Below are 26,990 nucleotides of genomic sequence, written 5' to 3'. Positions count from 1 at the left end.
ACTGAAGCAACTTCATCACAAAATGTGATCACAACGTGAAACAAAGGAGAAAAGATGAGAAAGTACAAGTAGAAAAACATGTCTGACAAGAGGCTGCTGTCTGACTGGTAATGGAAATATTGACAGACGATGTTGAAGCTGATTTGTTGTGATGTCGCATACAGCAGAAACAGCAGAGGTGTCATGTTGACTCTGCAAAAAAACAAGTGAGAAGTAATAAAAGAGGCTTTGGAGACCCAATGTGGAATTGGATTTATTTATACTTGCTCAAAGAAGAAGAAGAAAAAAGAAGACTTCCCTTAAGGGGGGAATTTTTTTTTATGACTTTCCCTATTAAATTACGCAATTTAATTCAACACAGCCAAGTTAGTAAAGCTACTTTCCCCAGTTAATATCATCACATTAGAACTTTGGCTAAGGGCAGCAGAGCAATTTATGGATAATATAAGAGAAACGTGGGTTTGAAAACCTAATAAGAAAGCCTAACCCTGTCTTGAAGCACAAATTTGCTGCTGTAACTCTGGACTGAAACCGGAAAATTAAATCCTGACTTGAAATCCTATCACTTGGCTTGAATGCTTAAACCTTAATCTTTTGTTTTAAAACCCGTAATGGGCCGTGAAGCCCTAAATGAAACCCCTAACCTTAGTTTCAAGTACCATTTTGAACCCATAACCCTGGTTTGAAACCTCAAGAAGAAGTCCTAACCCTCGTTTGAAACCTTAACCGTGACTTGAAAATCACGACGTACCATCACAACATCCACTTGTCGACTGCCGAGCGCACCAAATTCCATTGCGTTACATATTTTCAGGTAAAGGACAAGACTGCTTTGTTGTATGCTTCGCTCTCTCGCCTGCTATGAAAAGCGCCTCACTCAGTAAGTGATTGAACCCATCAAGTCACAATACAGAGAGCCCAAATCTCATATCTGCTCATCTATGCAGAGAAAACAACTCCCACCACCTCAGCCACTTATGCAGGTAAGAGCGTCTTTAAGAACTAGAAAGCCATTCGATCAACAGCGGCGTTAAAAGCTTATTCAGTTCATTGCGACCCCGAGCTCTGCGCTCCCTCTTTGACTCCGGAGATTAGACTGCGGCGCGCGCGCACGCACGCACAAGCTCAGCGCTACTGTAAAAAAAAAGAGCCCATTCACCATTCAGAGACTTGCCACAAGAAAAGGCCTCCCCATCTTGGAATTCTATAGAAGATTAAAGCTGCAAGCGGATTGGAGGCTTTGGTGTGAGTATACAGAGTTTGAAGGAGAGTATCATGAGTGGGGTTACTGCATGTGTGAGACCTGGTGCGTGCTTTTCTGCCCCCCCCCCTATTGGCACAAGTGTATATATACACTTTTGAAAAATGGTACTTCATTTTATAGCACTTAACTGACAGACAACTTGATCCAGCTAAGACCTTATAGAGCTATCCATCCATCCATCCATTTTCTGTACCGCTTGTCCTCACACGGGGGTTGCTGGAGCCTATCCCAGCTGGCTTCGGGCAGTAGGCAGGGTACACCCTGAACTGGTTGCCAGCCAATCGCAGGGCACACAGAGACGAACAACCATACTCACAATCACACCTGTGGACAATTTGGAGTGTCCAATTCACCTGCCATGCATGTTTTTGGAATGTGGGAGGAAAGCGGAGTACCCGGAGAAAACCCACGCAAGCACGGGGAGAACATGCAAACTCCACCCAGGAAGGCCGAAGCCCGGACTTGATCTCACAACCTTTGCACTGGGAGGCGGACGTGCTAACCAGTCAGCCACCGTGCCGCCCTTATAGAGCTAAAGTATTAGAATTTCATTTTTTTATGGAAAGTCCAAGAACTTTCCCACCACGCTCCTGACCGATACTTAGAAAATTTGCATCACAGCATCAACTATCTATCTGGTATGGGAAATTTAAATTTTGTAACAATTGAGCAAAATCAGACAAGTTGATCTTTTAAAGGATATCTGGAAATGACCATGAAATGGCTGATTGATAACCCGGAAATGGTTTACTAACTTACTTGTCCCTTTTCAGGTGTGGGTTTTTGAAATTCAAAAATAAGACTTGCCTACCAAATTTCAGGTTTTCTAAGTAAGACTGGTTTAGGGTGCTGAATTTCTAAAGAATACTCGTGGGGTAATTATGGTGTTTTGTACCTGCAACAACAAAATGTGGCAGATTTTTGATTGCGGAAAAGCTCCTTTGTTAAGACGAAGAAGCAAAACAATTGCAATACTCGAACTTCGCTAACATGCTTCAGCAACAAATAATGATGAAAACAGATCCTTTTTGAAGTATGTCATATACTTCATTCAAATTTGGTAACAATCAGCCAGAGTCTCTAGGATGAGTTTGTCTTTGAATAAATAAATGAATACATTAATAAATAGGAATCTCTACTACTTTATCTTTAAAGGCCATCTGAAAATGGACAGAAATGAAGTCTGCATTCTGAAATCCTAAATTGGATAAGCAGAAGCAAATGGACGAATGAAGGGTGATGCAGGTTCGATTTCATTATCCAACAAACACCAAGCCCAGATGAAAGCGACGGATGTTCCTGAAAGGGCATCCGGTGTAAATACTTGACATTCTGGTTGAGCGATGATGGAAGACGCAAGACGACAATACGATTTCGAGCTTGCGCGGTCAATTTGTCTTAGCGGGGCCCTTTCTCGTCACCTTCCCTTAAAGTGTTTGCGAGGCTCTAGCCAAATTCACTAAAGCAGAAAACTCGTCTTCGTTGGCTGTGCCTGTTGAGATTTGACTCAAACCAGGAGATTATCGCCTCTGGTGCAACTCTGCCTCAGAGGGACCCCATTTGTTGAGCTAAAAACATCCCACTTTGCCTCATATCGTCCCTCACGCTGTGGCCTCGTGTTGATGATGATGATGATGATGCCGCCGTACAGCGTCTTCCCTCCGGTCAACTAATTACTAACCGTGTTTAATTGTATATATTTAATTTGTTTATTTCAACTTTTAAAGACCCTGAGGCTTTAAAGTCTCGGTTGGTCCAGGTGGATATATTTAAATCCTTTCACACACAATGGCATGTGGCGCTCTTAGCATAAATTTGACACTGTTTGACTTTGCACACTTGCTATGAATTCTGCATAAACTCTTAACCAGATTGCACCAACAAAGGCTAATCCTTATTTGCTCCTCAAGTGTACACCGCCAAACAAAAGCGACTGGATTTGTGTACTCGAAGTGTGACTGGGTTTATGCGTTCCTTATGCATCTTATTATGGTCCCAAAAATATAAAAACGTGATAACACGCTGAATGTGATAATCCACATTCACCGGCATTAGTTTTCAGCCATTGTTTTAGCTTTTTTAGTCAAAAGAACAGTTTGACGTGGTCATGGATGTGGAAAGTAGAACGTTGGAGACATCGTACCAGTAAATTAAAATAACAATATCAACCAGTAATGCAGCTGATCGATGCTAACGCTTCTTGCTAACAGTAAAAAAAATAACAATGAAAATTGTTTCTTAGAAAGATATTGTTTTGTCAACATTTAAATTCATTTTTAAACATTGTAGATTGCTCCTTTATCCAAGCCGAAAAAAGAAATAAGGTTGTAATCGTCTGGCACGTCATAAATTTATGATCTCATTTGAGCAACACACCAGCAACTACAGAAACAGTATTTTTTATTTTATTTTATTTTTTTTATTATTATTTTTTTTTTAAGAGCTCAGTATTGTTCATTCGGAAATGTCATCATCATTGCTCTTCTTTTTTTTTTTTTTTTTATATATATATATATATATAATATTTTTTTTTTTTGTGTGTGTGGGTGAGTATGTGTATGTGCGTGCGTGCGTGCGTGCGTGCGTGTATTTGTTAGCTCACCAGAAAACCTATTAGAAAAAATCTCATACCGTTCACCTAAACCGAACACCAGGAGACCCGAGGGGACCGAAGAAAACAGTAACAGTATTTTTAAATACAGGGAGTCCTCGAGTTACGTCGTATGCGACCTACGTTGTTTTGACTTTACGGCGCCCGTGCCTTCTTTTTTGTTAATTTACCACAGTAATCACGCCATTTTAAAGTTATTTAAAGTTGTGTTGTTGTTACCTCCAGCAACGACCGTCCATCGAGCAGGTCGGCTTGCCATCAGGCACGTCACATCGTGTTTAAATTGGAATTAGCTGCAATGAATCAGCAGTAAATGTCTGTGCGGAAACACAAAATATTGGTTCCGGCTCTTCTGGGTCGTGCAAATACGTCTTTCAAAATTACTGTACAAAGTATTTTTGATGTAAATATCAACTTTAACGGTGAAATCCTACTTGAGTCGAAATTCAGGTTACATCGCCAGCATAGGAACGTAACTCGAGGACTTCCTGTATTTACTGTACTATTTGAAAATGCAGCCAAAAATAATGTATACATAAAAGGAAAACATTTATATACAATCACGAGATTAATGCAAGTTATCTTTGGCCAAACCAGACATTTATGTGTTTTGGTAATGTTGGCCAAAGTGTCCAATGGGATTGCTGCAAATGCATTTTCATGTGTTCAATGGGTACCGTAAAGGAAGTTGTGTATCATCAAAACCAAATACGTTGGTGGCCCTTAGACACAAAATGAAAATATTTACCTTAAAAAAATATATCAACGACACTATTAACCCGAACTCAAGTTTAAGCTAAGTCAAGTTAAGTCACTACATCCCTTCAGGACATTTTGGAAGTACCCTACTCAAGACGGTTGGGGTAAGTACTTTAGCTCGAGCTACGAGTTTATTCACTGTGAGGAAATGTGACATAATAATACAGTTTAGAATACCGTTTGACACGACCTCAAGTTTTTAAAGCGTCAACATCAAGAGCTTTAACTTTTCCTACGTCACATTAATCAAACTGTTACAGCCCTGTTGTATTTGCCCCCTCATGCCTGACCCTAACAAGTAAACAACCCCTCTGCAAGCCTTGCCGCTATGCTAACCACAAGTTGCAGCATCTTTGACCGGCGGGAATCACATCACCAAGGGGGACGTGATTCATCGTGACATCCTGAAAAGCAAAGATCCCTGGCAAGGGGATGAGATTTTTCACACAGTGTGAAGTCGTAAGCTTATAAAAGACGCGAGCCAGCGATGCAAAGCGTGTAGCCTTCTTGTTGGGCTTTTATTCTGTCTCTCTCTCTCTCTCTCTCTCTCTCTCTCTCTCTTTCTCTCTCTCTCTCTCTCTCTCTCCAGCACACTTCTGTTCTTCTTCCTCTTGTTTGTTGCTGCTTGAACACTTTCCTAAGACACTTGTTCCACTTCTCACATTTCCGTATATTGGAATGCAAATTTCCGATTTTTTAGGCTGCTGGTCTAAGGAAGCAGAGAAGGAACCTGAAGGCGCTTTACTGGCAGCTGTCAAAGCTTCAAAAAAAATTCCAGTGTTGAAGTTTTGGCTTCCCCAAGAGATTCTGATGTCTTTAAAATTCAGCCATCTAAGCCAGTTTCAATTAGTTTCATGAATTTTGGTAGCTATGTTCACCAGGTCGTGACCTATGGTCACGAGCTGTGGGTCGTGACCGAAAGAACGAGATCCCGGATACAAGCGGCCGAAATGAGTTTCCTCCGCAGGGTAGCCGGCCGGGCTCTCCCTTAGAGAGAGGGTGAGAAGCTCGGTCATTCGGGAGGGACTCAGCGTCGAGCCGCTACTCCTCCACGTTGAGAGGAACCAGTTGAGGTGGCTGGGGCATCTGGTTCGGATGCCTCCTGGGCGCCTCCCTGGGGAGGTGTTCCGGGCATGTCTTACCGGCAGGAGGCCCCGGGGACGACCCAGGACACGCTGGAGAGACTACGTCTCACGGCTGGCCTGGGAACGCCTTGGGATCCCGTCGGAGGAGCTGGCTGAAGTGGCTAGGGAGAGGGAAGTCTGGGCTTCCCTGCTAAAGCTGCTGCCCCCGCGACCCGACCCCGGATAAGCGGAATTGAAGACGGAACGGAACGGAACGGAACGTTCACCAGAAGTGGACTCTCTAACAATATCAAGAACCGAAGTCACGAAAGAGGCTTTTAGGTGTCATTTTGGGGCATTTTATTAATTAATTCTCATTTAGAAAAATCCAGCCAAGGAATCATCAGTTTTTCTTAGCAACATGACGTAGACAAAAAAAAAAGAAAAAAAAGTCTCAAGAACCCATACTTGTAAAGCCAGGGGAAGCGTTAGCCACTTTAGGGTAATTAAGGAGTTTTTATGTGCCCTTCCATGAAAACTGTGCTTTTTTCGTATTCAGTATTTTCAAGTCAAATGGCCTTTTTTTTAAGCACTTGTGGCTAAAGCCAAACTGTGGGAGGATTTCTACTTTTTGGGATGTCCCTTTGCTTTGGTTTCCTACTTTTCTGCATTTTTTTCTTCCCATTTTTTTGCATCCACCTGTCACAAAGCCATCATAGTTGTGGGAGAGGGGGGGGGGGGCTGCTAGTGCCAAATGTCGTACACAGGAACAGGTGCTATTCCGGCTTGTCCAACTGTTTTACAATAACGCGATTGTGAGGCAATCCATCAACTGACCATCTCTGGATGACATTTCACTCACCAATGTCATCTGTTGGCATTTCCTTTTCCCAGCTTCAACCGTGCCTCCATTAATGACCTCTATCCCGGCCACAGAGAAGCAGCCAGCAAACAGGGGCCCCGTCTCTGGGGTCCTGACCCGATAGGAGTCTCCGTCTTTGCCAGGGATCGGAGCAAATGCCACTCAGCGGACTGCATATGACGTGTCCATATTCAGAAAGGGCCTTTCTGTTGGGGCGAGGAGGGTGTGTTGGTGTGTTCACATATGTGTGTAATGCATTATAGATGGCCTGGAAAAGTGTGAAGTCCCCCCCAAGAATCCGCTTGGTTTCACTCAGCTGTGACGTCCCAGAGGAACGAAAAGACACATTGCCAGACTCATTAATGATGCAGTCCGGTACACTTACGCACTGACGCAACAGTCAACACAAAGACTTTTTATTTGTGTCAACTTCTTTCATAATGCATTATGGTTTTCACCATTGACTATACCATGTCTTGCTATATACAGTTAACTCCAGAAGTATTTGGTTATTTACACAGATGAAAATCCTGAAATCTGAAACATAAAAAACAAAAACTATATTTTTTGGGGACCATGGCAATATTTAAAATAGAATGTTTTTATAGGTTTTTGGGAGCAAGTCAGTTAATGAGCCACAAAATAAGTAATACTAGCTTTTGAGGCTATATATATATATATATATATAAATAAAGGTCTGCACCAAAAGACCCTAAAATGGCCAACTGCGAAAGAACATATTGGTACATAACTGATTCTAATCCCCATTTCATTGTTGTACATAATTTCTCTGTAGTGTTGCTGGCACTTCATAGATTATCTTGGATTATTTTAGATTCATCTTGGTCTCTTTTCTCCCATTGTTATTTTAGGTGTGCATTCTCTTAAAGCTAGATAATGCGAGGAATTTCCTCGGGGGGGCAAGAGTAGGCACTTTCACAGCCAAGTTGACGGCGAACGTGAATTCATACCCAGCTAATTATCAGCTCGGAGCATAATGAAGGCTTATAGATGAGCAAACATAATTAGCAGGCATTATGCAGACCTAATGGGAGGGTGGGGTTGGTAGGGAGGGGGGGGGGAGCAAACAGGTGAGCGTGTATGCAGCCTTTTGTTTATAAGCTAAGGGTATACCATAATGAGCCAGGAGAATACGAGTTGATTAGTCGTGACCTAAATGTGTTCTTAAGATGCTCTGATGGCGATATCCTCTGACGCGATATTCGCTCGAGCGCGACCCGTCACTCGATATTCGCACCCACACGGTTCGTCTTCTACCACTGCTACTGCATTTAGTGCGTTGTTGTCCTTTAGAGAGAGACAATCATTGAGCTTCAACATTGTAGTGTGGAGAAGACAAGTCATGACTTGCCTTGGTCACCTTGTCTCGTCATTTACTGCGGTGACCCCGACGTGATTCCCGTTGGGGGTTATGGCGTTGTTTAGGTGGCGGAAATTTCCACAATAGCTTGTTTAGGACGAAGGATGGGAAATGCGAATAGGTAGATAAGTTTGCTGTATGTAAATAGGCTGGACGTTTTCTGTGCTGATGCTACGTTCCTCGGCCATGTTGCTTGCTTGCTATGCTATTGTCAATCTGTCAATATTTCAAGATGAATTGCAGTGAATCATCTGTCATTTGCCGATTGCTCAGCAAAATGAGCGTCTGTCAATGTTTCCGTCTTTCGAAGTGAGCATCCGTCAATGTCATGCCATTCGTTTATCCGTCAGCAAAGCGGCACGTCCATCTTTGACAAATTTATTGACAGATCGACGATTACATTGACGGACGAAAACCCCCTTCCGGCAACGCTAAATTCGTAAATTTTTCTAAGTTTCCCGTCAATTGGCCATCGTCAACCAAATGGCCGTCCGTCGTTGACGGATTGACAGACCTTCCGTCAATATTGATGGAATGCCAACCTCTGCTTATAAGTTTATCTTTTAAATATGTGTTTATTCTAAGGGGTATAAGAATACTGCATATGAAAATGGCAGAAAAGTCACAGATATCAAAATTAGGGCCCGACTGATATGCATTTTTGAGGCCGATGCCTATACCGATTTTTGGCAGAAAAAAAATACAGATTACCAATTAATCTGCTGATTATTTAAAATATATATTTAATGCATACAATTGTGTTCCCACAGCATTTGTGTGTGAATATTCGTTTGAAGGAAAAACACTCCCGAAGTCGCTGATAATCTGTTAGCATTTGAATGAGAGCTTCCCTTCACTTTTAGCATAAGCGCTAGGCTAGCGATGTTTTAAAAAACAAAGCATGTTTTGTATTTAAATATACAGTGTATGTAATTCATATCATGTATTCAGTTTTACAGTTAACTCCAATTGGGGTGTCTCATTAAACATCTTAGGGACAACAGAATAACCAGAATAACATACGCTACACACTCGCTAGTTGCTATTGCTACGCAAGCAAAATCGTGCATTCAGGGTACTTTCACAGCGTCGTAAACTTCGGTTTTCTTCGATAATAAAAGTTTTAAGTGGAAAATAATCGGCCATTTGGCCCAATTGGCCGATTGTTTTGGCTGATGTTTGAAGGGCAATAATCGGCGGCCCATTAATCGGCCGGGTCCTAATCAAAATCTCCAGATGTTAGTCTGGCCAGGGGAGTTGCCTATAGGCCACCAAGTAGTTCCATTGCGTGCGACTAGATAGTGATAGAATGGAATGCAGGCGTTTACATGACAGTATACGTACATATGAATGGGAAGCAGATGTTTACCAACAAGAGGTTACATTGTGTCATGTGTCAATAGACGGACGGACAAGTTTACTCGGTATTTGCATGTGAACCAGACATACTTGTTGCTTACATTAATGTATGTGAACGGAAGACATGTTTACTGTATGCTCAATTTACAACGCTACAAGATGTGTACGCGACACACAAGTAATCAAAGCGTACCTAACAATGTGGCACCGTCCACCGTTATCGTCCTTTAGGGAGTCAATCGTTGATCATGCGGCAGAGTATCGGCGTGGCGGCTCGTTTACAATGAAACACGGCCGGGCCAGGAAGCCGCTGAGGTTGTTTGAGGACCTAATAATTGGGCACATGTCATCCGCCGGGTGAAAAAGTGCTCCCAGCGGCCGCGGCGGAAATCCCGTCCTATGCGGAAACCCGGCAGGAGTAAATCTGCCACGCCGTACAAACTGCTCTGTGCAAGTGCGTGCGTACGGTAAATTGAGTCTGGCCCCGACTGGCTGACTGGCGTAGAGAATGAAAATTATCGTGATAACATCCCCTCTGAAACAAAGTCTTTGAAAACAAGGCCTAATTAAAGCAGTTATCTTTGAGTAAGCGCGCTACGGCGTCCTTGCTAGTGTCCCTCGTGAGCGGACGTGCCGGATGCACAGAGGGGATTCAACATGTTTGATTGCGAGCGGGATTACATTCATTTGCCTACTCATTACTGTTGTTGATGTGTGTGAATGGACGGACACTGACATTTCATGTCGTTTGCCTCCATTATGAGTACAATTTCTTTGATTCCATATCCCCGAGCTGTGACCTCTACGGTTGGCAGAATTAATGGTTAAAGTTTGGGAGGTTTGTTATAAGCAGTCGCCCAGACCTTGCTCGCCGCCGGGACTATTTTGGAGAAGGACAACGCGAGCGGTCGATGATGAACAACCGCACGCCGGGTTCATCATGAAACCGTGCTGTTGATTTGCTTTGAAGGTCAAAGAATCCATCTGTTTTTGGGTCACATATTCAATAGGACGGGAGATTGCGGCTGCGTGCCGGGGAGGAAATACATCAACGGTTGCATGGCTTTAGAAAGTGTCCATTGATGAAATTGTGCTACTTTCCATTGAGAATATAAAACCCAACTGCTACTTAGTACTATACAAAAAACATTTTGCACAAAAAGTTTAGAGTCCACAATCAAACCTTGCCTCTTTTTTGGCAATATGTGTGTGTTGTGTGTGTGTTTGTGTTGGTAGGTGTGTCACAGGGCTTTACATTAACGCCTGCCAACCCACCAATACGGATAACTTAACATAAAGTAAAATACAGTCATGGATGTGTAGATCCACCACACCAGCATCGACTGAAACTCCCCCCAAAAATTGCTTCTCCCACTTGTCGCTGAATCAGTGGAGGTTGGCGTTTGTGGATCGCACTCTGCTTCATCTATCCTTCCTTCCCTCTTTTAGACTTTTCTCTGGTCTCTTGATGTCTCCCTAATCCTGTGAGAATTCAGATGTATCTGGGGTTGGTGAAAGATTCTGGATTTGTAACTCTGTGGGTGGAGGGTCGTGTCCGCTTGGGCGTTTGCTTCATCTTTCTTTCCTTTGATCCTTCCTATGGTCTCCTGACAACTTCACAACTCTGGTGGGACTCTGGTTAAGGTAAAGGGTCTTGAATTTATAACAGGTTTCTGGTGAATTAAAGAGCACAAACTTGCATGCACGCACGATAAAATAAAATAAACAGAAAAAAAAGAAAAAGAAAAAAAAAGTCATGGATGTCAACATATGTGATTGAGAAGAAGTGCGTGATGTTTAAAACATGTTCTAAGGGTTTAAAATTACTTAGTTTGGATGACTGAGCGAAGATTTGAATATATTTGTTCCATAGCTGGGCCCCTTTACACCTTATGGAAAATCAAGAGAGCTCCAAGATGGGAAATGTAGCAGATGAGCATATCTTGTATTGAGGTTGTGAACATCTTGTTGGACTGAAAGAAAGAAAAAAAAACTAAAATGGAGAAAACTGAAACTGTTTAAATATATATTCAATTTGCTTAATAGATACTCTAATCAGTGTGTTTAAAATAGTCTTGTAGTCAGATTACAACAATAATAAAAACATATCTGTGCCTTTATCACGTCAATTTACCGTGTTTCATAAAATAATTATATGCAAACATGTGGACGACACTAAATTGTAACTTTTGTAATAAAAAAATTGCACCGCACTACATTACGATGTCTATTTGAATGTGATGAATTGTTCAGCCCTAGTTTGTAATGGTATGTAAATAGAAAGACAGATATTTACATTATTTGTGTGACTGTGTACAGTATATACTGAGCAGTGAATTGAAAGCAATATAACTTTATTGACACTGCAATAGGAACAATGAAAATCAGGTAGGCAACGTTTAGGTAATGTAATGTTAAATATATATATATATATATATATATAAGAAAGCAATAATCAATAAGATATTTACAAGACATACTGTTATTCACTGTACATAATTACCATTTGTGTGGTTGCTAATTGACAAACATGTGCCGTTTTTACCTTGTATTGAAATAGTAAGGCGAGTTTGAATCATCTGTTCCGTTTTTATTTGTGTCGACAGCAGTGAGCCTGCTTGACACACTGCACTCATAAAACAACCATGATGCGACCGCAGGCATATTAAATGGGTGCTTTTAACCCAGCCAATACAAACGCACATACGAGCCGCCATCCCACTCCACCTTCCTGCTGCGACCAGTCGCTGTAGGTGCTTAACCTCATCCACTCTATTCCCCAACTCGAAATGTCACTCCCCGCCGCGACTGACCACTAAGGCTGCCCTGTGTACATTATTAAAGCCAGCGCAACGGCCTCCTATTCTTCCTCTCTGGTGGATCCATACTCAGCGGGCGGCCGCCTCCTCCTCATCCTCGCCGCTTTATCAATCTCATCGCTTTCATTCTATTTCTCTCCCTTTTTTGGGCTCTCTGCAATGCACCAGCCGTAGCGTTTTTGTTTTATTGTGCAGTATCACTTTGCTCATGTGGTGTTGGAAAGGGCTTGGACGGGACCCCGAACCCATGGCTTTAAAGACCAATGTCGATGGGCAGCGAAAAAAAAAGAAAAAAAAAAAAGCTTGGCTCGGCGTTTGAAAAACAGCAATAAAAAGAACAAAAGAAAGTTCGATTGCCCTTTTTTTTCCTTTTTCTTTTTGTTTGGCTAGAAATACACACTGGAGTCTTTAAACCCGCTGGCTTTTGTTTTTCCTTTCTCGTGCATGTCCAACATGTTGAAATGTAATTTTTGAGAAAAAAGACAAAAATAATAAGGGGACTGCATCTCAGATGGCCTTCAGCTTGAAAGAAGTCAAGTCAAAATGTTTCTTTACATGATGTTCTCTGCACCCCCACTAGACTAAAAACAACATTCTGCTTAATATTGCCTTTGTGGAATATAAATTAAGTGACAAAATCCACCCATTTTTATCCATTACAGAGGGCGGCTAATTTTACCACTTGCTGTCGACTGAAAATGACATCACAGTACACTAAGGGTCCGACTTGCGAGTGTCACATGACCAAACCTAGAAAAAACAGGTACGTCGTTATTGGTTGTGCAACCTTAGGCACTGTGATGTCATTTTCAGTCGACAGCAAGTGGCACTCCTTGAGATTTGTCTGCTTATTTCGTAGGGAATGTTAATCAATACTGTAGTGCGGGCCCATAGAACACATTATTGTAAAGAAAATGATTGACAAGCTATATGTTTATTTTTGTGTGAATGTGTTGTGTATGCGGAAGACAGACCAATGTTTACATTACACGTGTGAATAAATGTTTACATTGCGCATATGTAAATGGAAAAAAGATATATCTTTATATTGCATTCATGTGAATAGACAGATGTTTGTGCACGCGTGACTTTACTGGCCAGACTGTGTGCATGCGTGCTTACATCATGTGTGTGTGAATGGATTGACATGATTAGTGTAAGACAGGCAGATGTCAACTTTATGTAGGAAGACAGATGTTTATATTATTGTGTGTGTGTGTGTGTGCGCCTGCCTGAATAGATAGACTGCTTTACTTTCTTCTACTTTCTTCTTGTTTGTCTAAAAATACACGCTGTCATCTTTACCCCCCCACTGGCATTTTGTTTTTTTCTTTTTCTCATGCATGTCCAACAAAAGTAATCTTCTTTATAGAAGAAAACAATAATAACAGGACTGTATCTCAAATGGCTGACTTCTGTTTTAATGTTTATTTAGTTCAACCTGTGTGAAATTGTCTTTTTCTTGGCATTTGCTTAAGCCTTATCGCACTTTATGACTGATTTGGAACAATAATTTGGAATTAACATAGGCAACGCTCGTACACATGAATATACTCGTTTTAATAGCAGTCGTAAAAAAAACGTTGTGATATATATTTTTTTTATAACGAATTGCTACTGATGGGTGTGTTTAAACAACATTCTTCACATACAGCCAACTCTTCAAAAACAAAAGGTTTTTACATTTTAGACAATTTGTACAGCCAGGGAGGACACAAAGTAAAAAAAAAAAAAAAAGTATGGTAGCATCGAGACGAAAATTGTTGCACGTTTTGCATGTTCTTGCTACTCAGTACAGTTTGACTAAATGACAATAGAAGTACAAGGACGGCTATTTTGCGATATAGCGATAGTGACATAGCGACTCATTCAGTAGCCTTGTTTTACATGTCCTGGTTGCTCGGTATCGTTTGGCCAAATAATAATAGACTAGCAAATTACGATACGATACGATATACGATACGATATACTTTTATTTTCCCCGTGGGGAACTTTTTCCTGGACTCCGTCCAGCTGCAGTTACAGTAAGGAAAAAACAACAGAATAGAAAGAGATAAATTAAAGTTAAATAAGAAGTGCAGCAATAAGAAATCTTCACAGAAGTATACATGTGTAGAGAAGTAATTGAAGGTGACATAACGATTGCTTGTTGGCAAAATTGGTAGGCATGTCTCACTCTTGTCCAAGCTGTCCTAACCACATGCACCTCAGATAATATGTTACTTTAAAGTTTAAACATATTAATTGTATACTGGAATGTTAAAATGTTTAATAGACAAACACGCAGTATCAACACGTACACACAATAGCAACTTTGCCCGAAGCCTATCCAGAAAAAGAGCAAATGATGTTTTCAATTTTAAAGCAATTTTAAGGATCACCTCCATCTCTAAGAAGCCCTCATATTTGCTTCAAACACCATCGAGAATAAATATTATTAACTCAATAATCCATCCATGGAATTGAAGGTACACTTTTTATTCCCCCAGCAAATCCTTTGTGTCTCCTGATTGAGTCAAACGGTTCTGCAGAAGTTACAAGAACTAATTAAATTGTTTAAGCGTGAAGGGGAGCAATACATTCCAGACTATGATGAAAGTTTTGGGATGAAAAGTAAATAGAAACTGTTTGGAAAGGAGCTTATATTGTTGTCACCAGATAAACGTTCTGATACCGTCCAGGTCCATCTTCTGTGTCCAATTTCTGTGTCATTGGGGGTGGGGGGGGAGTCGCGGATTTTAATTGGTGGGTTAAACCCCCCGAAATGAGTTACGCCACAGCAAAAGGACTGGATTGGATTTTCATATCTGTGGTGGGGCGCAAATGTCGGCACATTCTCACTTTTGATGACGTTGACTGCCAATTTGGCAAGCGGCCTCCCAGCTGCCAAGATGGCCATACTGCCGTACAGAGGTGGGATTTACTCTGTTACATTTACTTGAGTAACTTTTTTGGAAAGAGTAGTTTTAGTACACGATACTGTTGACTTTCACTTGAGTAGATGCGTGAAGAACAAACGCTACTCCACTCGAGTCGTTACCGTCCGGCCCATTATCACGTCAGCGCTCCGCTGGACTGACTGCAGGAAACGTGGCCCTGGTTGAAGACTGGCAGGCATGATGAGAACCCGAAAGAGACAACTGAAAAATGACGTCTTGGTGCTTTCGCTTTAAGAAACTGCCTGCTAACTATGGTTGTTAGACTGGGAGGCAGCGGCGAGCGAGTTACGCCAAAATTTGTGAATGGATTGTGCATGCTTGTGTCTGCTTGCACTGTTGTTCGAGCTCAAAAAGTTATTTTTTATTTTATGTGATGATTTGAAGATGCCAGCATTTGCACATCATTTGATGCTTTTGTCTGTCTGATGACATTGAAAAATCAGACTTCATGTTCAGCGAAAAAATTTTTTTTACTTGTGCTTGAGTGATTTTTTTATTGATGACTACTTTTTACTTTTACTTGAGTAATATTATTTGGAAATAACGCTACTCTTACTTGAGTACAACGTGCTGCCGTAGCGATTGATGATGGAGATGCGAATGGCAAAGTGACAATTTGGACATCTAAAGTTACGTCTGCGCAGACCACGTCTAAGTGTCAGCACAGGGTAATTTCTATACTTTTGTCTTGCTTTTAAAAACAGTTTTTACTGCGTTGTGGTTCTACAGAAAAAAAACGTGTTATGGTTAAATCATAAATAGTGAAATGCCAAAAGAGGGGGGTTTGCTGTATATTGTATTTAAAGTAAAGTTACAAAGGAGAGAGTATTTAAAGCTTTTGATTTACAGGAGGGACCTTTAAGGAACATTTTGACATGCTTCATTACAGACAAAAACAAACAACATCAGTGTTTACCGCTCCTGCAGTAGCACCTTGTCTTGTCCTTGGTCCCGGCTCACGCCAGAGCAGCCCTCTTGCATTATTCTACGGCTATCACGCAGGAATTACCCGGACGGCCATTTGGCTGGTGTTTTTGTCATCCATTTGCGAGGCGGAATAGCGGGGGGGCCACGGCGGCTCGGGGCCTCGGGACGGGCTGCAAAAATCAATTGGCTAGAAATGACATCTGCCGGCATGTGCCACGGGGGCCGCTCGCAGGTACCATAAATGAAATCACGACGTCCTAATTGCGTGCTGATTTATGCACTTGTCTCAGTGCATCTTCCCGGCTTAGACCGGGCTGGACGCCCGGCGGAATCCCGCTAGGGCCCGCTCGGTCATACATAACACATTTATTTATTTAGCTGTCCCTTCAGATTCCCGGCATCACTGGGGGATATGCAGCAGTGACACCCCTCCTCCTTGCCCTTCTCTTCCCAACCCTTGCCTTCCACTCCACATTTGATTAATTCACTTTTTGTTGTCGGTGGGCGTTTTTTTGGCATGTAAAAATGAAATGGCCGCGCAGAAAACTGTCACTCTGCTCAAGTAAGATAAATATGTCCACGCCTGCAGTGGTAACAGCGCTCTTGCGTTTGCTTGTGATTAACATCAAGAAAAAAATTTTTTATGTTGCCTTTCCATCCATCCATCCATTTTCTGTACCGCTTGTCCTCACAAGGGTCGCAGGGGTTGCTGGAGCCTATCCCAGCTGGCTTCGGGCAGTAGGCGGGGTACACCCTGAACTGGTTGCCAGCCAATCGCAGGGCACACAGAGACGAACAATCATACTCACAATCACACCTATGGACAATTTGGAGTGTCCAATTCACCTGCCATGCATGTTTTTGGAATGCGGGAGGAAACCGGAGTACCCGGAGAAAACCCACACAAGCACGGGGAGAACATGCAAACTCCACCCAGGAAGGCCGAAGCCCGGACTTGATCTCACAACCTTTGCACTGGGAGGCGGACGTGCTAACCAGTCAGCCACCGTGCTGATGTTTCCTTTCCATAAAAAAAAAAAAAAAAAATGTTGCCTTTCCATTTTTTTCAAATATATATATTAAATATGCCTATTCATGTAGTCACAAGATACAGATGATATAAAGATACAGTAAGAGTCCATTTGCAGGCCCTAAACTAGAAATCAAATAACACTTCAAGCACCTACGAAAAAGTCTCAAGGATACATGATGGATAACCCAGGAAGTCGGCCATCTTAGCTGGAGGAAGACATTTGAGGGTTATTTTGGACATTTTTGTCAAAGAAGGTCCCTTGATTTTTTGGGGGTAAAATTGCCTGTTTCTCCTATCAACATGATATTTTGGTTAATGTCTATCACAAGAAGACCCACAAAAAGACAAAAACATGAAACTACATAGGAAAGCTGCCATTTTGATTGGCTAATGCATGCTTATTTTTTCCCAAAACTTATCTTTCTTCCAAACCTTTGTTTGTTTCTTTGTCTCTTTGTTTGTTTCTTTGTTTATTTCTTTCTTTAGCAGCAATGCCCAGACTTCCCTCTCCCCAGCCACTTCTTCCAAATCTTCCAGGTGCATCCCAAGGCCTTCCCAGGCCAGCCAGGAGTCTGTCCAGCCAGTCTTGGCTTGTCCTGCTGGTGGGACATGCCCGGAACACCTCATAAGTGAGGCGTCCAAGAGACATCCTAACTAGATGCCCGAGCCACATCATCTGGTTCCTGTCGATGTAGGGGAATAGTGACTTGACACTGAGTCCCTCCCGGATGACCGAGCTTCTAACTCATTTTTCGTCCACTTGTATCCAGGATCTTGTTCTTTTGCTCATGAACTTACAGCAGACCGATCCAAAGTCTGCATCACAGCAGACGCCGCACCGATCCGCCTGTCGATGTCCTGCTCCCTCCCTTCTTCCCTCACTCATGAACAAGACCCCAAGATACTTGAACTCCTCCGCTTGGGGCAGGATTTCACCACTCCACCCTTTTTCCGACCGAGGACCATAGTCTCAGATTTGGAGGCCCATTTGCAGTGGTCCTCCATTTGGGTGAGTCATATTACTTTTCAAAAACCCAATGTTCTCAAGGTAAAGAGACACATTTCGCCTCAGAATTGCATTCCATTTTTTCTTTTTTTATTGTTCAACTTCAGGTAGCAATCTATGTATTTATGATTTTTCTAGTGCCATGTAAGCATGACACTTACAAGACATGGCACCCTAAAGACGCAATGATGTCCTTTTTCCTGGAGAGGTCTGACATGAAGCAGCAAGAATTCCTTGTTTTTCACCTCCTTATGCTCCGACCACCCATAAACGAGGAATATTGCCCTTCTGTGTGATTTTTTTTCTCCCTCGTCATTGCTCAGTTCTTTTGGCAGCGATGTCCTGCAGCTTGAACTTAGGATAAATAAAACATGAGAATAGAAAGGTGCCTATCAGGCCGTCGGGCATCAAAAATTGATACAGCCTCAGCGGGGCTACGGCAGAAATGTATGGAGTTCATCTCGTCCATCCCGTCACCTAGGTGACAGCCCTATAGGGGAGGTGGGGACAGATTTTGTGGGGACTATGGGAACCAGACAGGCCCTGCTTTTTTTATGACATCACAGCTCTGGCAGAGAGGCAAATAAAAGGAGAGAGATACACTGATTGGAAGAGAGTAGAATGAAATGGACTTACGAGAATAAAGATCAAGAGAGAGACAGCAAGAGAGCGAGCTGAGCAAACGTGAAAGCAATTTCTGGGATGTAAGAAAGAAGAAGTTGCCAGTAAATGACCTCCTAGAAATTGGGCAGAGAGGGAATATACGGGAGCGAGACAAATTAAGACAGCAGCGCGCCTTGTAGCCATAGCAAACACGTCAAGACAGAACTCCCCGCTTAAAGTGACATGTCCCAATATTTGTCCTGCGTTTGCGCTTACGCGTCAATATGGCGGGCGGTGGGGCAGAGGTTGGTGGTGGACGAACGCGGGTGCGGGTGCGGCGGCTGCTATCATTTAATGCCGTGAACAGCCCTGCTTTTTCCAGCTCATTAGCCGTCCCCTTCTTTTGTCCCAGGCCATTTGATAGCAGCATTAATCTACGGCTCCACTAGGCTTCCTCTGCCTATTTACCGCCATTTCATGAAGATTACACCACTCAACCGTGTAAATGTATGTCCTCCACATCCCACCCTCGCTTTCCCTGATCAAACTTGCTGAAAGTGCTTGGTATAAACTTCGGCGACAAATAAGCGAATTTAGCCGCTTCTTATAATGCGGGTCAAATTTTAAAGTTATAGTAACACAACAATACAAAAACAGGCATCTTTTCCTGCTCATATTACACTGCCATAGGCAAACAAATCTTCGTAATGTAACGTCACCTATCTGCATATAAACACCTGCTTAAAAGGGATTCGTCAAAGAAAAACCTATGGAATTCAACCAAAATGGCCGACGACCTGTAAAAATGGTGTCTACCAAATTTCATTTTCAGGGTGCACTATTTCTCCTGAAAAATCACCGTGAAAAATGGCACGGTGGCTGACTGGTTAGCACGTCCGCCTCCCAGTGCAAAGGTTGTGAGATCAAGTCCGGGCTTCGGCCTTCCTGGGTGGAGTTTGCATGTTCTCCCCGTGCTTGCGTGGGTTTTCTCCGGGTACTCCGCTTTCCTCCCACATTCCGAAAACATGCATGGCAGGTGAATTGGACACTCCAAAATTGTCCATAGGTGTGATTGTGAGTATGGTTGTTCGTCTCTGTGTGCCCTGCGATTGGCTGGCAACCAGTTCAGGGTGTACCCCGCCTACTGCCCGAAGCCAGCTGGGATAGGCTCCAGCAACCCCCGGCAACCCTTGTGAGGACAAGCGGTACAGAAAATGGATGGATGGATGGATGGGTGCACTATTTCTCCTGAAAAATCCCTAGTAGGAGTTACAAGGCCTGGAATTTGCTCAAAATGGCTTAGTCAAACCAAAATTCTCCCAAATCTTGGGCATGGGTTTGTGAAACTTTTTATTTCCATGCTTGTGTGTTAAGAAACCCAATTTTGTGTTCATTTGTGAAACTGGTGTCAGAGGCTATTTTTTGTAACTTTAATAGGCACACCATTGCGTACATTTCGGGCTGTGATATACATACAAAACACATACATTTTCACCCAAATTCATGATTGCAAAAAATTGGTGCATTTCCAGACATGTTGAATGAGATCTTTTTATGAGAAAACTTTTTCCAGCCATCTCGTGTGTCTATTTTAAAAAGCATTCAAACTAAAGACAGATGGTGTGCGGATCCTTAAAACAGCTTTCCTTGAAGGAGGTAATCCCCAACACTTTGCGGCAAAACATATACGCACGCTCTCTCACCAGCGGCCGATCATATTTTCTTACGAGACGGGATATGAGCAAAGCGCCTCCAGCTTTGCCATTCATCCGCACAGAAGTGTTATTTTTGGGGGTGTTTGAAGCACCTGCGAGTCCATTCGCCGTATTCTCTGTGAAGAGCTTATTGCATTTGAACGGAATAAAACTAACCTTGATGTGTAAATGGAACCACCGTATAGCCATTGTGTGCATTGTTCCTCCTCCAGAGCTCAGCATCCTTAAACGATACAATCATAACAAGGATACTGATTAGTGGCTTCTCTATAGCAGTACTTATATCAGTTTGCAACATTTATTATGAATCCATTAGTGCAGTTGACAATCCTCATACTGTAGTTAGCCCTTTTAATTTTCATACAAAGTATATTAGGACCACAAGTGTGTTCGATTGACACAAAATCCGGAACGTATTTTTATCGTGACAGGATGCAAAGAATGTAAGACCCTATGCTGTGAAATGCACAGGTAATCGGCCATTTTGGGTGAAGGTGCTATTTAATAAAAAAAATTGTTTAGGATTTCCAGGGGTCATATCTGAACAAACGTTTTCATCCAAGGGAACACCAGGGAAGTTTTTGTGTTTTATGGTCGGCCACTAAAGTTTGTTACTTACACATATTGACAAAAATTGAAACGGTTCACAATTTACCATCCATCCGTCCAGTAGTTCAAATTTTGTACCCTTCATTCTAAAATCCCTTGGATGAGCTATATATTTTAATTATTTTATAGTACATGTTCAATATCTTCCACTGTACGCCTAGAAATTATTTACTTATTCTTTTTGATACTACTCGAATATTGCATACTTGGGGTGTAACCAAAACTGATTTGAACCAGAATTTTTATTTTATATATTTAAAGATGCGAGCGCATCATATCGTACCGAATGCATCATACCCTTTGAAATACACTGAGTAACGTATCGAATCGTCTTTTATTGGAGAAATATATCTTAGAAGAAAATCACGCATTAGCTGTACTGAAAAATTCATTCTCGAATGGAATCGAATCGTAATCCCACAGAGTCGAACTGAATTGAACCATTCTTGAATTGTTTCGCATCCTATGTATCGAAAACCGCGTCGAATCTTTTGTGGAGCGATGAGTACTACATACTTATGTTAGGCATGACGAGAGACAGATACGGCAACCGCATTTCTTAAATCTGGCTTCAGGAGCCATGTTATTTTTTTTTATAACTGTTGCGTGGACAGCGGCACAAATAAGACGCCTCGCCGAAGGTAAAACCGCCTGCCGCTTGTTTAATAAGCGATATCAGGGAGCCGTCATGGCCCTATCGCTTCAGATAACCACCACCTGTCGACGCGTCAATTGTAAGGCAAAGAGTCTCTTTTACAGCCTCCTCTGCAGATGCCGCGACGGAAACAAGCAATTACGCTAGCGTGCTTCATCTGGGGGGGAAAAAAGAAGAAGTGAACGACGGAATCTGTTGACCCAAAAGCGGTGTACGCACAAACAAATTACAGTTTCTGTCGCCTCTTGTGATCATTAATGTTGCGTTGTCATGGTGATATCACAACACATACATAAAGAAAAAAAAGTCTGAGAAATTTGTGTTTTGTGTTTAAGTCCTCTTACCTTATAAAAAGTGTAGCGGAGTCGTGTAGCGGATTACTTTCAAATTTTAAGTAATAATATAACATTTAGCCTGCAAACCTCATAAAAATAAGCGGTTCAGATAATGGAGGGGTGAAATATTACATTGACTTTTTTCCAAAAGTAATCATTACTAATTTCATTCAAACCAAATATGGAAACGTTCTTTTTTTTTCTTCTTTCAGAAACGATTCGTACTTGGCTTTTTTAAGTGTCGGTGACATAAACTCCATCCATTTCGTTTGGTCTGAATGAATTTGACACTACAAGAAGCACAGTTAACTGTTATTAACCTTATTCCGTTTGAGCCCAGATGTGGTTTCATTTAGGCTACGTTCACACTGCAGGATTATTTTTTTTTTTTATGTTATTCTGAAAAGCTCAATTCAGATTTTTTCGTATCCGACCTGACATATATATATATATATATATATATATATACTGGGGCTGGGGATATATTGTTATCGTATCATCATCTTTTTTCAACACTTATTGCAACAAAAAAAAGAACTATTATGAAGCTGAGTTGAGAAGAAGAAAAATATGCAGGGAGTTGTGGACTCACATTCAAAACACTCCAGCTGACACAATGATTACAGACCATAAAGTTAGAAGCTGAAGTAATACGTGCCATGATTAGAAACAACACAAGCCCTTCCACTCTCTTTCATTTTTATTTTCATTTTTTTTACCATTGGTGTTTTGCAAGAGGAGGGCGCCGGTTGTCAATATGCACGGCCATGATGGTGCGGAAACGCTGCCAGTTCCAATAACGCAGCCCAGAGATCAGCACAATGAAAGGTGACCTTGGCATAATTGAGATTCATCAAGAGAGAAAAATGCCGGGACCAGGCGGCTGGAGTGACAGCGCCCCCCCCCCCCCCCCAAAAAAACCCACACCATAATAAATACTACTTGCATTTTACGAGGGGGAGGAGGGCAGACAACTGTTGTGAGGCGTGGGACGGAATCTCAATGTCAGTGATTCATTTCGGGCCAACTCATACGAAGCCATTACAGCTTGGCTGGGATTGGATTGGAGGTATGCATTCGTGTTCTGTTTATTTCCATTGTTTAAAGTGGATGCGTCGTCATGAATAACTGGCGAGAGGAGCCATTGCATTAATTATACAACACATACAACGCACAGGTGCCTTTTCTTGACTGAGTGCGTGTTGGACTTTAAACCAACCTTAACTTGGTTGACCGTTTAACAGCGCTAAACAAGACAATACACGCACCAATAGGCAATGTTTTTTTTGCTCGGTCCCGACAGCTATCGGAAGCCGGCTGTGCCGTTTAACTCCCGCCGGTTACGTACTGTAACATTGGAATTATACTGCTGAAAGCTCAACTTGCGTTGTCTGACCGCAGTGGATAGTAAGGACTCCATTTCCCACGATTCTTAGATGTGAAAGCAGGAAGTAGTTCTAGTTCCCGTCAACACCTGCTACGTAAGTCCGTCCGATTAGTTTCAGTTTGGCTCTTTTTGTTGTTGCATGTTTGCATGATCTTTAACGTCTTGTTTATTTAGGTTGGAAAAATAAGTGATGAAAGCAGAATTTTTAGTTTTGTATTTGTAGTCTCTGAACAGTATGTGATAAAGTAAGGGGAGCCATTGATAAATTATTTTTTGTTTATCAATAAACTTTGTCCTAATTTTGTCCTGTTTAAAAGGAAACAACACAAAAACACTTAAAGGTTCAAAATTGATTGTGAATAAGCAATTTGATGATAAAGCTACCTTAATTAAAAAATAACTAATTATATACCATCATTTTCATAAAGTATCAATATCAGTATCGGCGATACTGACCCTGGTATCGGATCGATAAGAAAATTTGCAGTATCGCACACCACTAAAAAACGGGACTGCCTCGGTCAAAACGGGAAGTCTAATCAACCTCGTTAACACTGAAATAAAACTTGACGTCAATTGTCATCAAAGCAGCCATTTTTCCCCCCAAGGTTTTGAGAATATACCGCAGTCGTAAAAGTGGTGACTGGCTACGTGTGTGGACTGAATGGGTGTCGAAAATAGGGAAATTACATGATTCTGAGATTAATAGCGGGCAGCGATATATTGAAGAAGAAAAAGAAACGGTCAACTAGTTAATTTTTTGAATGGTGAACCTCGTTCAAATTTTATTTATTTATTTATTTATTTTTTCTAAGAGCTCAGTATTGTTCATTCGGAAATGTCATCATCATTGCTCTTTTATTTTATTTATTATTTTTTTTCATTCAAAATTTAGATGTATATCTATATTTTTATGACTCATGCAAACTTATTTCATTACAATGACATCGGCGGGATGTCATGGGTAAAAAAAAAAAAAGCATTGTAGATACGTGAAAAATCAATTGAAGTGCAACAACAGTATTTATACTTCACACCCACTAACAAACGGGCTCAAGCGCAGCTCCGATGGCCTCGGCCTGTTTATTCAGCCGAGATGACATTGGCTCACAGACGACTCTCCCAATTGTCCCATTCGTGCCTCAAAATATGATTAACGTTGCCTGAATTAAGCGGATGAGACAAACCGATTGGAAGCACACAATGACAGCTCTCCATCACGTCAAACGTGAGCAGCAGCAGCACGACTCTGCGGGGAACGGATGAATAAAAAGTGTTGGCACATGCTGGGGCTGGATTATTGCATCCTTTCAGACCTGCACAATATGCAACGTCGGGGGGGCTCCCTAGACGTCGACGACAACAATGACCCACATTCTGCTCGGGCAAACCCACCTGGCTCGGTCTGATAAAGAGGTTGCGAAAAAAACGACGACGCGACTGTGGCACCTGAAGGCATCGCAGCCAGCTGCTCTGTTTATCAATATTTGCCTCTGTGAGAACATCTTTCATGTGTTTTTTTCTTTGAAAGGATGCATGAGGGAACGGATGGGGAAAGGTAGCAATGCTTCAATGCTGGAGTACTTGGAGGGAAGAATAAACTACACGTCCCAGGTCCCATAATACAACTCAACTGAACCTTGCATATTCGCGCTTCAACATTTGCAAATTTGGCTATTTGCAGATTTTTGGAATTCATCCGCTGAAAAAAATCACTTATTCACTGTTTTGGTACGAAGGTCGAAAATTGTGGCTTGGGGTCAATGTTGCCAAAGAACATTGTTATAAAGGCAAGTTGAGTGTTTAATGTGGTGCTTTGCCACCATCTTGTGGCAATTATAAATGTTTTTGGGAAGGTGTCAGTTGTAGAATTTCGCTATTCGTGGCATGGCTCGGTCTCTCTATCCTTCTGCGAAGGTCTTAAGGCACACAAAACTTTGGAGTTTGATATGCCATCTTCCTTGAGAAATGTTCTTCTCTTCTTTCCCCCTCTAAATTTGGGAAATTTGCCACAACTTTGGTGGGTTATAAACTGAGGGGCGAACATTTGTGAGGCTCGCAGATGTTGATTCTTCGTTGGGGTTCGTTTAAAGTCGCAATGTTCGCTAAATGTTCTTTAAACGCTCGCCTAATGTTTTATGTTTTTTTTTTCTTGACACTTCTTGAAATTTTGAACACGTTCAAATGTTGCGACCTTGAACGAAATGGGACAAACCGTGACTAGAAATTAACATTCGCTAAGCTTTGCAAACGTTCGTCCCTCAGTGGGATGCAAGTTTTAGCTAATATTTTTGGGGTTGACACACCCAAGATCTTATGTCAGCACTCAGCAATTATCAACAGATGCCTGATACTAAGTCTGTGTTTACTTTGTCTTTGCTGTTTTGGTGTACATTTGGAAACGGACCAACAGTTGAGGAAAAGTATGCACTGAGCTTCACACTTGAACTAAGTGTATTGTAAATGTCTCATCTTAGCCAGCATGGAAGGTTATATTTTGCATCAATTAATTAATTCCCTGAAATGTTTTTTTTTGAATTTGTCAAGTTGCTTTTCACGGGTTGAGCGTTTACAGTATTTCCATCTGCTTCAACAAAATGAGAGGAAAATAATTGTCGGGTGCTTAATTAAAGGTTACAGCTTGACATAATTGTGCATGACAAGTCAATTAAAAAGCCCCGTTATTCAATCACAATACACACGGACTAATTGGTGCGTTGGTCCCTTGGAAGACTGGCCAATGTTGTCACCCATTCATGGTTAACGGCTTTTCCTAAAGAACGTAGTTGGATTGAAATACTTCATACATGCATGCACACGTCCAGGCAAGGTTAAACTTCAAAAGGGCCCAGGGGGGAAACTTGAGGTACTCCATAGGAGGGTAAGAAGGACCTGCCATTCAAGTCGAGAGACGGCGGCTCTCCCAAGAGGTTTTTGGTGATTCTTAATAAAGTGACTCACTCTCAAGACATTCTTACATTTAAATGTCGGCGCAGCGATTTGGCCGATCAGTGATATGTTTACTCCATAAAATGTCACCCAAAGACTCACTAATAGCATGTCTGCGATGTGTGAAAGCACATCAAGATATTTTTCATGTTTATTAGCCAGGGCTTTGGTGCCATCTTAAGACATCTTAGAGCATTAATGGAAGAGCACAAAAGTATCTGAATAAATTGAAAACCTTCGATAAGATTAATGAGTACCCCTAACCAGGTATTTTTGACTTAAAACCGCCGGCCCCACTTCTGACCACTCCTCCCTAACACATAATTCTGCCACTGATATTGACTGATGTTGGTTCAGGTTGCTGTTCATATTCAAAAATGGATTAAAGGACTAGTCCCTCTAAATTGTGGCCCAGTCTCTTGGGGTAAAATGTAGAAAAATAATAATTAAACGGCCACTCCAAACCTGCCCCTAACCCAACTTTGATCGATTTTTCTGTCCCCAGATTTTCGAGTCAAGGAAAGATGATTCAACCACGGTAAAAAATAAAATGGACTGGCCCTTCAGTTTATAAATCAACACGTAGTCGTCGTCAAAGCCGGACGAGTTCATTCAGCATCTGAACATTGGGCTAAAGGGAGAAGATAAGTTCCTCCGTGCGTTTTCTGGGTCAGCCTTAATCAAACGTCACATTCTGCGGCCCAGTGACAGTC

At 41.9% G+C, this 26,990-nt stretch overlaps 1 long non-coding RNA gene across 1 annotated transcript in view; it reads right to left on the bottom strand.

Moving 5' to 3' along the window:
• Positions 1-26,990, bottom strand: part of LOC147176655 (uncharacterized) — a 195,181-nt gene that overhangs the window by 9,197 nt on the left and 158,994 nt on the right. The window contains exon 6 of the long non-coding RNA XR_015094334.1: positions 20,499-20,565. This is a non-coding gene — a long non-coding RNA (uncharacterized LOC147176655). The remainder of the gene's footprint in view (positions 1-20,498; positions 20,566-26,990) is intronic.

The sequence above is a fragment of the Leptonotus elevatus genome, chromosome 3 (assembly GCF_054856555.1).
Source record: "Leptonotus elevatus isolate MCC_2025b chromosome 3, RoL_Lele_1.0, whole genome shotgun sequence".
Lineage (NCBI taxonomy): Eukaryota > Metazoa > Chordata > Actinopteri > Syngnathiformes > Syngnathidae > Leptonotus > Leptonotus elevatus.
The sequence above is the reverse complement of the archived record's forward strand: the minus strand, read 5'-3'. Positions and strand labels throughout refer to the sequence as shown.